Below are 19,325 nucleotides of genomic sequence, written 5' to 3'. Positions count from 1 at the left end.
GGGTAAAGGGAGGGGGGAAGTGCAAGGGAGAGGGGAGGGGAAAACAGGGCACCAATGCTCTGAGTAAGTGCATCCAGGGCAGCGTGGCTCTGGGTAGTGCAAGGAGAACAAGGGACTGTAGGGTTACAGTTACAACAACATTTTCACTAAGTCCCTTTTCGATGATCTGGATCATCTTGGTGTCACCTACACTAACTATGCAGATGACACCCAGATCCTCCTACATCTTTCTGGTGATTATGACAAGGATTTGGCTTTGGTGAACAAGATATACCTCATCATCCAGGCATGGATGGCCACCCATGGTCTATGCCTGAATGATGACAAGCCCAAGATCATCATCCTGGGCACTACTGCATCCCTTAATAAACTGAGCTCCAACTACTCTGCCATCAATATTGACAGTAACATTATCTCCGTGGCCAAAGAGGTGAAGACTATAGGTTTTTACCTAGACACAACCTTCTCCTACAAAAAGCAAGTCAACGTTGTGGCCTCATCCATAGTTTACACGTGTAAACTGATTAGAGCTAGCAAACCCTTTCTATCAAATAGCAGCTGCATCACCTTGGCCCGAGCTCTTATTTTGTCAAAGCTGGATTATTGCAACGCGTTGTTCATAGGTGCCAACAAACAAATCATTAAGAAAATCCAGACTTTGCAAAATAATGCTCTTAGAGCCGCACTAGGAATTGCCAAGAGAGAACACATCTCCATGACTAGAAGAGCTAATAATTGGCTTTCCACATACGACAAAATCAAGCTGAAGGTTACAAATGTTTGAACAATGCAGCACCTAGCTACCTGTCGGAAAGATTCACCAAGAAGTCCTCGACTAGGATTTCTAGACTTTCCAACACTAATTAACTTGCCGTTCCCAGATTCAAGTTATCGAGAATCGGGGGTTGTAGCTACCCAGTCAAGGCAGCCCAATTGTAGAATTCTCTACCACCTACATTAAGAACAGATCAGTCCTTCCATAACTTCCGCCAGAGCACCATTAAATGGCTCAAAGATTCTGATCTTTAGCTATGTACCTGCTAGTGTATTGCACTGCAACTGTAAATATTGACTCTGTGACTGTACATACTTGCTCTCAAACTGTACAGTTTATTCTTCATGTCTCTGCTAGGTACATTCTTGTCTTTTATATTGTACCTCCCTATGCTACCCACCGCCTTCGCTACCTGTTATTACTTGTATTATATCCTTATATATGTTCAACTTGTTATTTTTGTAATCTTTTTGTGTAACTAAGCTTTGAAATACCTTATGCTCTGCGCCGTGATAACTGTAGGCCCGGTGCGCAATACGAATAATAAACAATACAATACAATACTACCCCTAACTGCGTGGTAGGGCCGGAAGCAGTGCAAGGGTGACTGATCAAGAAAGAGCCTGGACTGGAGAAGAGGAACATTTTGAGCTGCTTTCAGAACTTCAGGTGGTCCGGCTTCAGTTTGGGAGGGGTAGGGAGGCCATTCCAGAGGGAGAGGCACCTGCAGGGGGAGGGATCTACCCCCACTCTCTGCCTGGAGAAGCATCTAACCCTTAGGGCTGGAGAAGGAAGGTATTTTGGAAGAGAGCGTTGGATGTAGTGCAGGTCCCAGCCCCAGAAAGCCTTGTGGACAATGCAAAGTGTCTTGAACTTGATCCTTGCAGTCACCGGGAGCCAGTGGAGAGATTTCATGGCTGGAGAGATACGGTCCCTGGGCTTGAGGCCAAGGATATGTCTTGCAGTCCTGTTCTGCATTAGTTGCAGAGGGCGGAGAGTCGAGGAAGGAAGATTGAGGAAGTGGATGTTGCAGTAGTCCAGCCTAGAGAGAACCAGGGCTCCTGAGACAGTGAGCTTCTGGGAGAAAGTGAGAAAGGGAAGAATCCCTTTGAGGAGGTGCAGCTGGTAGTGGGACTTCTTGGCTACATCTGAGATGTGAGGAGAGAAAGAGAAATTGGATTTGAAGATGACACTAGGAATGAGCGAGAGAGGAGAGTAGGCTGAGGGGAGCCTGAAGGAAAGCCTAGTCATCCGCATAACACTGAAAGTTAGAGGAGAAGGTAGAGATCAGGTGGGTCAAAGGGGCCAAGTAGAGGTTGAAAAACCAGGGTGAGAGGATAGAGCCCTGGGGAACGCCACAGGTAGAGAGAGGTGGTGGAGTGAAAGGGACCAAGTCGGACCTGGGAGGGGTGGTCCAAGAGGAAGGAGTTCAACCACTCCATGGATTGATCCATGATGCCCACGTTCTCACGGAGTCGATTGATCAGGATGGCGTGGTTGACCATGTCGAAAGCAGATGAAAGTTCAAGGAGGATGAGGACACAAGGAATGCTGAAATCAAGGTTAGAGATCAGATCTTCACAGGTGTTCAGGAGAGCAGTTTCCATGCCTATGGCAGCTCTTAAACCAGACTGATGATCATGGAGACAACCAACAGATTCAGTGTGGAGAATACGCTGGGATATGGCCAGCTTTTGCAAAAGTTTGGGAGAGGGGAAAGTTCAAGTGGAAAAAAAATGATTACAGAAATCGGCCAAGGCTGGAGCAAGGGTGTCAATATGGTCCTTGATGGTTCTGGAGGAGCGGGCGAGCACCTGTTCCGACGACACTTCCAAAGATAGGACTTGTCTAGAAACTTCGTCAGGTCTTAGAGAGAAAGAGGAGTACAGAGGATCAGAGGGAGAGATGGCCAGAGGGGGGCCGAGAGAGGAAGAGTGAGAGGGAGAGGAGATAGTTGACAGGATGTCCTGAGATTTAGCAGAAAAGCAAGAGGCCAAAACCGTACAGAGGGCCTGTTGATGGAACTGGAGAGGTAGAGACTGCAATAGGATTGGCCAGTTCCTTGCAGATTTGAAAGAGCTGGGCCCTGTTATGATATGATATGATATGATATGATATGGTATTTGTAACGCGCCTGTACACAGGCGTTTCAAGGCGCGACGAGGCAGGGAGGGGAGGAACAAGGGGAGTCAAAACAAGCGATCCTACTAGGCCAGGTGTCATTCAGATCGCGCAAGTGCAGGGGTGGGGGAGGGGGGAAAAGTGCAAGGGGAAGGGCAGGGGGGAAGTGCAGTAAAGGTAAGTGGCGTAAGTAATAAATAAAAAAGGGCCAGCTAGTGGCAAGTGCAAGGTAAGTGCAGAGCAAGTGCTGGGGAAGGGGGGGGGGCTGTAGGGATACAGAGACAGTCCCGTAGTGCAGAGGGGTTCCAGGGGATCAGTGACTGGGACCAGGACCGAAGGCAGTTTAGAGTGGTCAAGTTGCAGGATCAGTGCAGTTTAGTGAAGAATTTAATTAGCTGTTCAGCAGGGGAGAGGGAGAGAGAAAGCAGAAGCAAAGAGGAAGGTTTTGAGGTGCTTCCCGAACCGGAGGTGGTTCTCCTCAAGTTTCAGGGAGGCAGGAAGGCTGTTCCAGAGGGAGGCCCCTGCCGCGGAGAGAGATCTACCCCCAGCTCGTTGCTTCGAGAAGCGGCTGACCATGAGGGAGTTGGAGGCGGATGAGCGAAGGGCTCGGGGAGGAAGATATTTGGGAAGAGAGAGTTGAAGGTATTTAGGACCCAGGCCCCAGAAGGCCTTGTGGACAATGCAGAGGGTTTTGAACTTTATCCTCGCAGCCACTGGGAGCCAGTGTAGAGATTTCAGTCCTGGAGAGATACGGTCCCTGGGCTTGAGGCCAAGGACAAGTCTCGCAGTTCTGTTCTGGATGAGTTGCAGAGGGCGGAGAGTGGAGGCAGGCAGATTAAGATAGAGGCTGTTACAGTAATCCAGCTTCGAGAGAACCAGGGCTCGGGAGACAGTGAGCTTCTGGGGGAAGGAGAGGAAGGGAAGAATACCTCTGAGGAGGTGCAGCTGGTAGTGTGACCTCTTGGCGACGTCAGAAATATGAGGAGAGAAGGAGAGTGTGGAGTCGAAGATGACCCCAAGGTTTTTTGCCTTGCAGGTAGGAGCAGGGAGGGGGCCAAGGGAGGCAGGCCAGAGAGCTGCAGGGAAGGAGGGAGTGGGAGTACCGATGAGTAGAATCTCAGTCTTACTGGCATTAAGGCAGAGGTCATTGGCGGCACACCATTCTTGGATAGCAGACAGACAGTCAGAGATGAGGGAAGGAGAGGGGGAGGCTGAGGGTAGCCTGAAAATGAGCTGGGTATCGTCCGCATAGCACTGGAAATTAGGGCAGAGAGCGGCGATGCGGTGGGCAAGGAGAGCCAGATACTGGTTGAACAGCCAGGGAGAGAGATTAGATCCCTGGGGGACACCACAGGTGGAGAAAAAGATGTCGGAGAGGAAGGACCCCAGTTGGACCTGGGAGGGTCGATTTGAAAGGAAAGAGGTCAGCCACGCCAGAGCCTGACCAGTGATACCCAGGTTTTCCCGGAGATGGTTGAGCAGGATGGCATGGTTGACAGTGTCAAAGGCAGAGGAGAGATCGAGCAGAATGAGAACACACGGAGTGTTGGAATCGAGGTTCAGGAGCAGGTCTTCACGGATGTTCAGAAGAGCAGTTTCCGTGCTTCTGGCAGCTCTGAAGCCAGATTGATGGTCATGAAGACTACCAACAGATTCAGCATGGAGGTTAAGCTGGGAGATGGCCAGTTTCTCCAGGAGCTTGCCCAGGAAGGGAGTGATGGAGATAGGGCGATAGTTAGCCGGGCAGGAGGGGTCGGAAGAGGGTTTCTTGAGAAGAGGGTGCACAAGGGAGTGCTTGAGGGGGGAAGGGAAGACTCCAGAGGCGAAGGAGTGGTTGCAAAAGTCAGCCAGGGCAGAAGCCAGGGAGTCGATGTGGTCCTTGATAGTTTTGGAGGAACAGGGGTGAACCTGTTTAGACGAGACTTTCATTGATCGGACTTGTCTGGAAACCTCGTCAGCAGAGAAGGGTGGAAAGGCAGAGAAAGAGGGAGGAGGGTTGACCGCAGAAGGGCCAGAGGAAGAGCCGGGTAGGGGGGGGAAGGAGGTGAGAGGAGGAGAGCGAGGACAGGATGTCCTGAGTTTTAGAGATGAAGTGAGAGGCCAGTGCAGTGCAGAGGGCCTGAGAGGGGACAGGAGAGGTAGAGACTGCAACAGGGTTGGTCAGCTCCTTGCAGATTTTAAAGAGTTCGGCGGAGTTGTTTGATGCCGCAGAGATGCGGGCTTGGATAAGGGCTCTCTTCTTGGTGAGAACGGAGAGCCGGTACTGCCTTTGAAGCAGGCGGCAGGCCAGTTTGTCAGAGGATGAACATGAAGCACGCCATTTCCTCTCAGCAACCCTGCACTTGCGTTTTAGAGTGACGAGATCCGAGTCATACCAGGAGTTACATTTGGCTTTGGGCTTCAGGCGGATTCTCATGACGGGGGCAAGGATATCAAGAGTAGCAGATCTAGCAGAGTGGAGCATGGAGAGGGCTGTGTCAGGGTGGGAGTCAGCCGAAGGGGCAGGGGAGGGAGAGAAGGTAGCAGCAAAAGCCTCAACTGACACACGCTTCATGGGTCGGATTACCGAGAAGGTGGGTGGCAGTGAAGAGGGTGGCTTTGCCTGAGGGGTAGGGAGGGTGAGGTGGGAGGATAGGAGAAAGTGATCGCTCCAGGAGAGAGGAGTGGAGAGAGGGACAGAGAGGGGAAGGTCAGAAGAGATCAGAGCATCAAGAGTGTGCCCAGCAGAGTGAGTAGGCCCAGACGGGAGAATAGAGAGTGAGAGAGAGTCGCAGAGGTCACGAAAGAGACAAGTGGGGGGACTGGAGGCATCAAGGTGGATGTTGAAGTCGCCAAGAAGGAGGAGTTGAGTGGTTGAGGACAGGAGTGAGGAGGAGAGGTCAGCCCACTCAGAGAGGAAGGAGGAAATTTGACCAGGTGGCCGATAGATAGTAGCCACGGTAAGGGAATGGCTAGGAGAGAGAGAGAGTCGGCAGACAAGACATTCAAAAGAGGAGTAGGTCTGAGTGGGAGTGGCAGGAATCCACTCAGGGAAGATAAGGGCAACACCACCCCCTGCACGGTTAGGCCTGGGCATGGAGAGGATCTTGTAACCGTCAGGAGTGTGTCAAAGCTGGTGGCAGAGCAGGCTGTGAACCAAGTCTCAGTGAGACAGAGGACGTCGAGGTCCAGTTCCTCAAGAAGGTGACAGATATCGGAGGAGTGCTTGATGGCAGAGCGAGTGTTTAGAGTGGCAATGTGGAGAAGGCTGCCATCCTTGAAGATCTTCCGGGGAGGGGTACAGATCAGAGGTACGCCCTGCGGAGGTATTGAGGAAGGAGGTGAAGAAGGAGCACGAGAGGGGGCAGGGAGGGAGGGTAGAGGCAAGGTAGCCAAGGATAGAGGAGGGGGGACAGCAGGAGAGGGGAGGAAGTTGATGAGGTGTGGGAAGCGTCTATCGAAGAGGTGAAGGTTGGCCTGGGGGCCTTGGACCAAGATGGTCCCATTAGCGTAGACATTAATGATGGCCTTAGAGGAGCGGAAGGGGGCCAATAGGACATCCCAACGGGTGCCACCATTAATGGGAGAGGAGGAGAAAGGAGAGAGCACAGAGACCATATGAAGGGTCCATAGGTTGGGCGAAGGCACGAAAAAGAGGATGTCAGTGAGAGTTTCCTTAGAGCAGGCATTAGTGTAGGTGTCAGCGATAGGGAGGCCTGGGTTGGAGACCAGGATGTCCTTTTTAAACTTTTTCCTACCAGATTTAGTGAGGAGAGCAGGATAGTCGATGGAGAAGCAGTTAGAGAAGATAGGTGAGACAGAGAGCACCATGGAGTAGGAGGGAGGGGGGGAGACAGACGAAACGAGAGCACGCAGACAGGAAGTGAGCGGCAAGCACACGTTACCACAATTAGAGCAAACAAACAGTAAAGCGTATTAGGTACCGGGCCACCTAAATTTGAGAATCCTGCGAGGGGAGAAAAAGCACCCTAGTATGCCACAGTTCAGAGCAAACAGTAAAGCGTATTAGGTACCGGGCCACCTAAATTTGAGAATCCTGCGAGGGGAGAAAAAGCACCCTAGTATGCCACAGTTCAGAGCAAACAGTAAAGCGTATTAGGTACCGGGCCACCTAGGTTTGAGAATCCTGCGAGGGGAGAAATAGCACCATAGTTTACCTCAACTGTGTGTACGGTGAGGCAAGGCCCCGCGTGCGGATGTAACCAGGAGTGGAGGGGAGGGCCGGGGAGCAGGAACAGGTGGAACTGGCGACTGGCGTCCCCTGCGGACACCTGCAGACACACAGGGAGCCGCACTATAGGAGTCGCCCTTGGCCTGGGGCCCTTAGCCGCGGGGGCTGCCGGGCAGAGGGCTGCCCAGGAGGGGGGGAGGTTATAGGCAGAGGGAGAGGAAGGGGGGGGTGTGGGCGGGCAGGGAGGCGGGGAGGGAGAGGAAGAACCAGGAAGTGGGAGGGGGAGCAGGAGCAGGCCCAAACAACGCGCTAGGAGCGCGGCTACAATTAAAACAAAAAATAAAATTTACACAACTCACGGAGGCCCAGGCAGGGCTTCCAAGGCCTGCAGTAACCCCTCAGGCCACCGGCGACCGCTCTCCGCGCTCAGCTGGAGAAAAGAAGCGAGCGGGGGAACGGCCGTCGAGTAGGCCAGAGGGGAGGCAGGCAACAGCCAATCAGAGGGGGGGGTGGGCGGGCAGGGAGGCGGGGAGGGAGAGGAAGAACCAGGAAGTGGGAGGGGGAGCAGGAGCAGGCCCAAACAACGCGCTAGGAGCGCGGCTACAATTAAAACAAAAAATAAAATTTACACAACTCACGGAGGCCCAGGCAGGGCTTCCAAGGCCTGCAGTACCCCTCAGGCCACCGGCGACCGCTCTCCGCGCTCAGCTGGAGAAAAGAAGCGAGCGGGGGAACGGCCGTCGAGTAGGCCAGAGGGGAGGCAGGCAACAGCCAATCAGAGGGGGGGTGGGCAGGCTGTTGTTAGAGGCTGCAGAGACAAAGGCTTGAATGTGTGCTCTCTTCTTGATGAGTCATATTGCTTTGACTGTCATTTTGGTGCAACCAGTTTAGCTATGTCTAAATGTGGCCCGACATGCTTTACTGTAATGTTATTACGTGTCTACACTGGTCTACATTGTGCAGCCCATTGGACACATTTTCATTGTGGCATGGCATTTGTAATAGCAAAGCATTAATGTTCATGTGCACTGTTGGTGACTTGCATGTATTGAATTGGTGTTACCCTACAAAACAATAGCAAACACTGTGGCTTTTTAGCCAATTTGTCTCAGAAAGTGTGCTGTTATTGCATTAAAACACATATTTATATCTTTCTCCTAGTGCAGTGTGCGGCATACCCCTTCAGCAGCACGTTTGTGCGTATTGTGCACTTGTGGTAATCTAGGCCGGCCCAGAGTGTGTGGCTACCCATGATTTGTTGCCGAGTTGGGTGGCCCTCAGCATGGCTTTCAGGGGGGCCCCCCAGATCTTGTGTTACGCCACTGCGTCAGGGCACACAAGACCTACTAACCTATATTACACGATGTAAGCAGATGGCTGCCAATACTGCATTGCCTGATGATGCCCTAATTACTTTATTCAGAAGAGGACTCTCTGAAGAACTGAAAGATGAGATCTCTAGGGTACCCACGTCGACTAATCTTGCCTTGACAATGCAGTTGGATTATCGGCTGCAAGAACGCCATCATGAAAAAAGGAAAAACCAAGGGCATTGTTTTCATCCTGCGCTGGTCTCGTCGTCTCCAAAGACAGTCCTAGTCGACAAACCTATGCAGTAGGGGGTCGCTAGAGGCCCTTTGAGTCAAGATGAAAGTTTTCATCGGGGAACACAAGGTCTTTGCATGTACTGCGGTTCGAAAGACCATTTGGTGAACGTTTGTCCAGTGTCTCCCCCACAGAGGTCGGGAAATGCCATCTCCCGATCGTAGGGGAACCTTCAGTGTTAACTCCAGAAGTTCCTGACTCTTCTATGGTGGTCTTACTAATTTCCCTCTTGTTAGATTTGTCTACAGAAGAGAATATTCTGGCATTAGTAGATATTGGGGCCGCCACATTTTGTGGACGATAGCTGCACTCACAAGCATGGTCTTCCTCGTACATCCAAGGCGTTTTCTATTCCAGTGGAAAGTGTGGATGGTAGCCCCCTGAATTCGGGTCCCATTAAAGAACAATCTCGACCTACCTGTATGATGATTGCCTCACATTCAGAAACCATCACCTTTGATATAATTTGTACAGCACACTATCCGGTTATCCTCCCGTGGAAGAAAGCCAACTAATGAAGATGATCAGGAAGCATTGGGAACCAGTAGGGATAGCAACTATGGGAGATATATGCAAGAGGGGAGGATAAAATAATTTGAGAGGCTGGTGGAGGAAACAGGGTTACATACGGGACAATAAATCACGTACCAAGGGGTGGTGCAGCGGATCAAAGAGACATGGGGCCTCATTTCGAGTCACCCAGTATGGAAATAACGGTGGCGGTAAACCCGTCGCCACCGTTGTTTCTATACCGGGTGATCTCGAGTCCTGCAGGCGGAGGTGTCATTCCTGCCAGGTCTGACCTGCCGGGTTTAACACCACCCGCCTGCAGGTGGACGTGGAAACACCAGCACCATCACGAGATGGTGCCAGTGTTTCCACTTCCCCATTCCCATTGAGTCCTTTGGGACTCAATGGGAATGGGAATTTACCGAATTCCGCCTCCAGAATTCCTGGGTCATCGGGGTCGTAATGCCCCGGTAATTCCGGAATCACAGAGGTGGAATGCTAATACGAGTCTGGCGGTAACCGGCCGGAATTTCAGGCACGGTTACCGCCGGACTCGTAATGAGGCCCATGGTCCGAAATAGTACTAGAAGACCAACCGGCCGCCACCTTAGACATAATATATGACATAGCAGAAGGAGGGCATGAGATATCTAGAATATATGAAACGGTGATGTCCAAAGTGGGAAAAGAACTGGTACAACTGAGGCAGGACTGGGAGGAAGAAGTGGGTGCCCCTATGACTGACGGGATGCGGGAGCGGGCCCAAAGATACCATAAGAAAGTGTCAAGGAATGCAAGGTTGCAGCAAATACAATTATATGTAACCCATAGAGCATATATGACACCCCAGAGGATAGCCAAATTTAAAATGCAGGACGACAATCATGCCCCAAATGTGACGAAGAGAACGCCGGAATGGTGCACATGTTTTGGGCGTGTCCAGTAATTGAGAGATTCTGGAGAGAAGTAGCCCATAGGCTGGACGTAAAGGGGGTTAAGATAACGGTAGAAACAGCGTGGGCATGCTTGATAGGAGGGTTTCCCTTAGCAAAGGTTAAGCATGTTAGTAATTAAAAGATCTGGCATACATACTTGCGAAGCGCAGAGTCACTATGGGATGGAAAGCATGCCACAGTCCGAGAATAGAAGTTTGGTGGAAAGACCTCCAGAAATGGACAGAGGCTGAAACTGCAGTATGGCAGGAAGCTAGCAACTCTGGTGGGGAGGAGGAAGCAGAAACCTTGACAGCCTGGTAACATTTACTAGCCACGTTATTTGGGCCCACGCAAGACTGGTCGAGCGACCGGGACCCAGCAGTGAACACGGGAGAAGGACTCCAGTTGCAAGATGAAGAAGCAGAATGTGTAGGAGAGTACGCTTGGGTGGGTGGGAGTTCATTGGGGAAGCAGTAGACATTGTTTGAGTGATGTAAATTCGAAATGATATAATATGTACAGCAGGTTTGGTTTGTGTTGTTAATAAAAATTGTTTAAAACAAAAACATTTTAGGACTCCCGTGGCTTCAGCTTCATAATCCCTTTATAAATTGCCTTTGCCATTTGGTCGTATGTACATTCTGTCGGTAAAAGAAAAAGAGGTTTTGAAGTAATACTTGAAGGTAAATCTACAGAATGGTCTCATTACAGAGTCTACTTCCCCTGCCAGAGCCTCTCTGTTCTTTGTTTTCTAAGAAGAATACTTATGAATTGCGTCCCTGCATTGACTTTCATGGGCTAAATAAAATCACTGTTCCCGATCGATACCCTATGCCACTTATCCCGGATATTTTGGAAGCTGTAAAAGGGGCTTCCATGTACACCAAGCTCGATTTACATGGGGCGTACCATTTCATTAGTATAAAATCAGGTGACGAATGGAAGACGACTTCTCGAACTCCCTTTGGGCATTATGAGTATGGAGTAATGCCCTTTGGTTTATCAAACGCCCCGGCCGTATTCCAACATTACATGGACCACATCTTTGCTGATATTCTTTTGCACTACATGATAGTTTATCTTGATGATATACGCATCTTTTCTGCTTCAGAATCTGAACACATCCGACATGTCCAGGAAGTTCTCAGTGTCATGCCTGCCAGGTCCTCTCATGCTCGAGTTCAGCGCCCTACACCTCCAGCCCAGAGATCAGCCAGACCGTTTTATACTCGGTGGCGACTCTGGGGAAAGATTCCTGGCAAACGCCTTCATTTCCGCTAGTTCATTGTCAGTCTTTATTATCTCCTGCGGATGGGCGAACATTCTTTGTTAAACTTACCGCGCATACCATTCACATTACCAGTTTCATTCCACAGGTATGCGCGATTATCACATGACTGGACGTCAACGCGCTACTCACGCGTTTTACGTCAGCTGACTCCTATTTAAACAGGAAGCCTCCCGCTAATCGGCGCTTCTGATCGTTGTTTCCTTGATCTTCGTTCCGGAGCTCGGTTTCTACCTTGCTTCTAAGCAGCTTCCAAACTGTTTTTTCCCTTTTGCTACCAGCCGGACCCACGCTGCTATTTCTGGTGGTTTCCTGAACTGCTCTTTCATTACTGTCAGCCGGACCCGCGCTGTTTTCACATCTGGTCTTCGGATCCATATCAAACCTTTAAAGGTCCCAGCAAGTCCCAGTCTATTTTGGACAATCATGTTCTAGGAATTCCTTTTCCATCCAGATCCTCACCCAACTACTTCCTACAAGGATAGTGCACTGAACTTTATGGACGCTATCCGGTGTGCACCAACCCGTCCCTAGTGCGGCCCTCGTTCCGTTCGGGTTAGTCACCTTACTAACCTCCCCTTTTTCCTTCGTTGGTTTTTATTTTCGGATCTGTATTCCTGGAACTCAATCTTCAGTCTTCAGTCCATACAACTACAGGTTAGTGTATCCTTAATCTAACTCTTATATAGTAATTAGGTTAATTGACTAGCGACTAAAACATATTATTCTTATCCAACCGACTGGTGGTATCCATCCAATATCTGGACCTTTCCACTAATTACTCTATCGGGCTGTGTCTGTTGATCAATAGTCTGAGAGTGGCATTGGTTGGAAGGTTTTCAATCATCATAATCTTCTCCTTAGAAGTCACCCGGAATAGCCAATCGGAAGAAGCTCTATGGGAACTCAACTTGTATCCTTTTTGAGTATCCTTTTTGGTGTTGTGCTAGTGTTATACCCTGTAATTATAACACTCAGACGTCTCCAGCAGGAACATCTATATTGCAAACTGGAGAAGTGTCAGTTTCACCAGACCCAAGTACATTATTTGGGATATGTATTGTCCCCTAATGGGGTGGAAATGATTGGGATTTGCCAATTCTTATAGAAAATTCATACCAGGCTTCTCTGAGTTGGTACGTCCCATTACAGGTCTATTAAAAAAGGGTACACCTTTTCGCTGGTCCTGCGACTCACAAGGAGCATTTGAGGCACTATAACTCCAGTTTACCAGATGCCCCACATTGAGAACGCCTGACCAAGGTAACAGGTCTATTGTGGAGACTGATGCCTCTCATTATGCCATAGGGGCAGTTTTACTTCACGAGACTGAACAGGGAGTCGAGTGTCCTGTAGCTTATCTTTCAAAAACCTTGTCATCCTCCGAACTCAATTATTCTGTATTGGAGAAGAAGTTATTAGCAATCAAAAGGCATTCGAGGACTGGAGACATTTACTCTTGGGTGCAGCATTTCTGGTGGAAGTCCGCACAGATCATCATAACCTAAGGGCTTTACAGTATGCTGAGACCAGGAATAGTCGACAGGCTCGCTGGGTGCTTTTTTCTTCTCCATATGATATTGTGTTCACCTTCATTCCTGGTCAGACCAATCTTAGGGCGTATGCTCTTTCCTGTAAGAATCCAGTGGGACCTTCTCAGTTTTGTCCGGAACAAATGTTTCCGAAAGCCCATTTTGTCAATTCCATTTCCAATTTTTTGCAACTCCTGGCTATGGCTACGAGTTCACAGGATGCGGAAATCCAAGCCAAGTTAACTCAATATGCCCTTACTAAGGACAGAGGTTGGTATTGTCATGAGGAACATGTTTACACAACTACCAGGAATCTTCGTAAGGAGATTCTTCAAGTGTGTCACGATACCCCTTCTGCAGGTCATCAAGGGGTACACAACACCTTCGAGCTCATCCAGCATCATTTTTGGTGGCCCTCTTTAAAAAAGGATGTTGTGGACTACGTTTCATCATGTCACATTTATCTGCAATCCAAGGTACCGCGTAAACCTCCTCTGGGAAGCTTGGTTCGGATGACAATTCCGTCTCCTGCTTGGCAGATTATTTCTACTGATTTTATTGTGGATTTACCTTCCTCAGAGGGGTTTACTGCCATCATGGTGCTTATAGACTATTTGACCAAATGGCACTTTTTGTTCCTCTTCCTGGAGTCCCCACAGCTGCACAAATGGCACAGGTTTTTATGGAACAAGTGTTTGCGCATCACGGTTTGCCAGACACCATTGTCTCATACCGCTAGTCTAAATTTACCTCCCGATATTGGCAACAGGTCTGTTCTATTCTGGAGGTAAAAAGAGATTTAAGCTCTGGATTCCACCTGCAGATGAATGGGCAGACTGAGAGACTTAATCAAACTTTGGAAGGCTACTTTGCTGCTTTATCTCTTTTGCTCATGGTGACTGGGCTAGGTTACTATCTTTGGCATAATTTGCCTATAATAATGCCTATCATACTGCTTTGAAATCAAGTGCCTTCTATTGTACCTACGGATTTCATCCTGCAAGTTTCCCTTCCATTTCTCCTGCTTCGTTGCAGTTTCCAGCTGTGGAAGATCTGGTCCACAAGATTCAGACTTGTCATCGCCAGGCCCAAGACTTTTTATTGTTGTACAGGACAGGGCAAAATGTTCTGCAGACTGCCATCACACTCCTGCCCCTGTTCTATCTCCAGGTGACAAGGTCTGGCTTGCCTCCCACGTTCTTCCACGACATTTGGTACCGTCAAAGTTGGCACCCAAATACTTCGGCCCTTTTTTGATTATTTGGCTTTGAGGTCTGCGGCAGTCCAGCTTCGTCTTCCCCCTTCTTGGAGTCATATTCATCCAGTGTTCCATGTTTCCCAATTGAAACCTGACGTTCCGGATCGTTTTGGGCGCCCAACGGGTGGGAGACCGCCACCTGTGGTCACTGAAGTGGATCCTGAATATGAGATTATCTGGCATCTGCGGTTCCCGCTATTTTCATGGCTCCCTCCAATACCTGGTGGATTGGAAGGGTTACTCTCCCGCTGATCGCTCTTGGGAGTCTGCTTCTGATGTTCATGCAGCCCAGTTGGTGCGTCATTTTTACTGACTCCACCTGGGAAAGCCAGGGGGCCCTCACCTTACGAGGGGGCATACTGTTAGGCATCCAAGGGTTTCCTGGTCCGTTTGGCAACGCTGGAAGCGATGCAGACAGATTGGGGTGTCTTCTTGCCAGCCTTCCAAGATGACGCCTTGTATTGCCAGTGCCATTTTTGTTTCGAACTGTCTTCCATATGGAACTCTGCCCTCTGCTCCCATGCATTCTCTTTTCAACCCGGGAGAACCTGCGGTCCCTGCGTCACTTCTCTCCTAAACAGACAATTTGTGAGTACGGATGCTAGGCTTTCTCTACTATCCTGAATTCTTGTCTATGATACAAAAACTTACCTTTATCTTTTTTGCAGACAAAGAACAATCGCAGCATAGCTTGATCTCTCTCATGCGAAGCGGCGTACAAAGCACAGTCTTCTGAGAACGCCTTACTGTTACCCGGCAACAGTATACACTCTCCTAGCATTCACAATTACTGCGATACTTTAGTATGACAAACGTATTCATTGTGTTCTATTATTTTAGCTTGAAGCCGTGACCTAATCTTGTACCATTCTGAATCAAGTAAGCAAACGCCAACTATATCGATGCTTCGATTTCCACTCGGTAGAGGTAGGAAGTTGTAAATACATATCCTGCTAACATTCTTACCAGCAGTAACAAAAATCTCTGCTTTAGTTACACAGATTGCAGATCTATCCCCACGGAACAAAGGTTCTTTAGCAGTACACATTCACCCACGTCATATGAAACTCCAATACAAAGGTTGGAAGCTTTCTTGCCTTATCACATAGTGCCGTTTAGAACGCGGCTTCAATCTGTCTGTTTTCCTTTTGAATAGAAATGAATTCCGGCTTTGACACACAAGGTTAACATTGATCACTCATGTGAGGACGACATAGGTATCTAGACTTCCTTCCTTTTCAATTACAATATTTCCTTCTTCAACAACCCAATCTAATAAGTGTATCTCTACTCTTCAGGAGGTCGTTTGGAACACGGACTACAGATGAATCCTTGATCAGCCCGCAGCAATCCCCCGAAGATCACGAAAGATCAGGGTTTTATTCCCCAGAGGGTTTCCCTGTGGGACCTGGGCATTCCTACACTGTTATTCAGTGGGGAGAGTCCAGTTCTCGCAGGGGGGTTCTTGCAACACGCTGTGGATACCAGGGTGATCCAGGTTAGTCACTTGTTGGTTATTTTTCTGTTACAATCAATACATGTATTGCCAGAATTAACACCTATAGAGCCCTGCAGCATAACCACAAGGTTTATAAGCAACATGTTCCTAGTACACAGGAAAGACAAAGTAAGACCCGTAATAAATCGGAAAGAGCTGAACAGCTGAGTTGCATACCACCATTTCAAGATGGAAGGGATCCACCAGCTCAGGGATATCCTCAGACAGGGCGACTGGCTCACGAGGATCGACCTGAAAGACGCTTACCCTGCGGTACCAGTCTAAGAGAGATACCGACCATTCATAGCGTTCGACTGGGACGAACAATTTTGGCAATTTACGACAATGCCATGTGGACTAGCCTCAGCACCATGGGCCTTTACGAAGCTCATGAAGCTGATAGCGGCAGCGATCAGAGAGAAGGGAATAAGGATGATCATATATCTGGACAATATCCTGCTGATGGCGAACAGCAGAGAGACGCTCCAATACCAGACAGGCTGGGTGAAAGAGCTCCTAGCATCACTGGGTTTCCTAGTGAATCAGGAAAAGTTGGACGTGATACAGATGAGGAGGATAGACTTCCTGGGTTTCATCATAGATACCAGGACAGCTACTGTAGAGTTACCAGCCAGGAAGATAAGAGATATAAAAAGAGAGATAAGGAGCTGCCTAGACAAAAGCATTGTATCACTAAGGACAATAGCGAGAGTAGTGGGTCTACTAGCGGCATCGATTCAGGCAAAATTTCCCACGGCCACTATATTATCGAGCTCTGCAACGACTGAAAATAAAGCACCTGCAGCAAGGGCTAAAGTACTACCAAGCAGTACCCCTCAATGCAGAATCCAAGACAGAACTGGAATGGTGGCTACAGAATATGGATGCCTGGAACGGAAAGGCCATATTCGGAGATTGACCCAATCTAGTGATAGAATCGGATGCCAGCAGAGCAGGCTCAGGAGCTTGCTGCAGGGAGCTAGAACCAGGCGGAGAATGGAGCACAGAAGAGTTTAAGATGCACATCAACTGTATGAAGCTACTAGCTGGGTCGTTCGTAATCAAAGCCTTCACGAAAGGCAGAGTGAACTTGTGTATCCTGCTGACAATGGACAACATATCAGCGGTCAGATACATTAATCACTTAGGAGGGACGAAATCTAGATTACTGGCAGAGTTAGCCAAGGCTTTTTGGCCTTTCTGCCTCGAATCAGGTACCTCAGTGGTTGTCATGATCACTGCTTCCAAGGAGCCAGGACCAGCCCAACGTCCTTGGAAGCAGGCCCCTAACCCTAATCCTAGGCACCAGCCGGTCCCCACTGGGACCTTTTGGACCTTGTCCTGGCGCCGGTGGCACCAGGCTCATCAAAACCATTGGTCCCGGCACTGGAAGCGCCGGGCTCATAAGAGGTGTAAGGATGCTTGGGTGGACTTACCTGCAGCAGACCATGCTGCTTACTTACCAGTCACTTAGAAGCTATCTAAGAACAGGGACTACTTTCTTACCTGGGTGGGGCAGCTCCACTCCCTGGATACAGCACTGGAACTCTTCTGGAAACTGGAACTCTTTTCTTACCTAGGCGGGGCCGTGGAAGAAGACGCCTCATCACCCCAAGGCTATTTAAACCACACCCGATAGATGAAGCGTGCTTCGCGTTATTCTGCATCTGCAGCAGAACGCTCACCGAGTCTGCTCCGGCTTTTCTTCTTCTGATCCTGGACCTGCAAGAATTCTACTTACCATTTCAGTATCCAGACATCATCAGCACCTGCAAAGAACAGAAACAACAGGTTAGCAAGGCGAACTTTACACGCAGCACTTACTCACCTGATCCATCGGCTGCGGCCGCTTCGTCACGCCGCATCTCCACCTGCAAAGGCAAAAGTATTGGCATACTTACAGGCATGCTGTGGATTCCGGATTTCTTCGTTCTGCATCGCCGCCTGTAAAGACAAAGCATCGTTAACAACTTACTGGCATTCCGCGGACTCCGGCGCTGCAAACCAACATCTGAAAGGCAAAAGAAAAGACATTAAGCAGGTATTTACTTACGTCCATCCCGCTCGTCGCAATAAAACGCCTGCAAATACTCCGGCGTCTCTTTAACACGAACTAAGCTGCAAGGAAAGAGACAATTAGAGCGCTTGCCATACTTACAAACTTCCAGGCGCTTTACTTCATCTTCCATCTCAAGAGCCCTGCAATACATAAGGGAAAAGCATTATTTAGAGTCTGCATATAAACGTGCCACGCATTTAAAGACTATAAAGACAAAAGATGTCCAGAAACTCACCGCTCGTGCAGACAACGACGGTGACCATCCTCTGAATTCAAGAGGCCTATGTTTCACCAGTGAAGGAACTGGCAACGGCACCCTGCACCAGACGCAGATGGAGAGCCCAGCATTCACCTATATAAGGTGAGCACGTTGACCTGGGGGCTCTACGAAAAGCTGGGAAGAGAGAGGGAGAGAGGGACATTCAACTACCCAGACCATTAACCCCCATATTCTTTCACCTGCAGAAACCTCACTCTTCGAGTCCGACACACGGTGCGAAGAGGTTCGACCCCAGAAGCCAATCGAGTCCTGCACATCACTTTTCGAGTCACAGACAGCTTCCTGCCAAGACCCGCGCCTCCGTGGGAATCAGGTGAGCGTTACAGAACGCGAAGCCCACCACCACAAAACTCCTACCCAGGCGCAATGGAAACCTCAGACACTGATCGACTAGCCCAGTTGCTCGGGGAATTAAGAGCAGAAGTACATGCAGCTCGTCAGGAAACGAACTCTCTAAGAAGAGAACTGATAATTTCCAAGGAGCGAACAGAGGACCTTGCTAGGCAGTTGTTACAAACGCAGGCAGGACAGACACCTTTGCCCGTTCCAGGAGGGAGTTATCCTTCTGCATCAGCTTCAAATCCAGTGCAAATCAATCTGCCCGGTAATGTGCCCTTAGCTCCGCCCGAACGCTTTTCTGGTGATCCAAAGAAATTCGCAGTGTTCATCAACCAGTGCCGCCTACACTTCTTATGTCGACCAGCTGCTTTCCCAACAGACCAGACCAAGGTGGCTTTCATGCTTTCTTATCTCAGTGGCAGCGCTGCAGATTGGTCGATCCCGTTAGTCACCCAGGATGATCCGGTTTTATATGATTTTCAGGCCTTCCAGTCCAGTATGGAGAAACTGTTCGCAAGACATGCACAAGGGCAGGCCTTGAACAATGAACTTCTCTCATTACGACAGGGTAATCAAGACCTCTTGACTTATATAGCCTCCTTCAATAGACTCATAGTGGAAACACAATGGCCCGAGGACAAGAGAATAACGCTTTTCTATAGAGGCCTGCGTGGAGAGCTCAAGGATGTGTTAGCGCAAGTTGTGAATCCTCCACAAGAATGTTCTGATTATATTGACTTAGTTGTCCAATTAGACCATAGACTACAGAACAGGAAGGCAGATCGTTCCAGATTTGATACCCGAGTCTTTTCTAAACCACAGACTTCGAATAAGGGAGCTGACACTGTGGAACCCATGCAAATAGGGGGCATGAAAGGACCTTTAACCCAGAAAGAGCGGGAAAGAAGAAGGCAGCTGCACTATGCCTCTATTGCGGAAACTCAGGACACTTTC

Source organism: Ambystoma mexicanum, chromosome 13 (genome assembly GCF_040938575.1).
Source record: "Ambystoma mexicanum isolate Mex_15411 chromosome 13, UKY_AmexF1_1, whole genome shotgun sequence".
NCBI lineage: Eukaryota > Metazoa > Chordata > Amphibia > Caudata > Ambystomatidae > Ambystoma > Ambystoma mexicanum.
The sequence above is the reverse complement of the archived record's forward strand: the minus strand, read 5'-3'. Positions refer to the sequence as shown.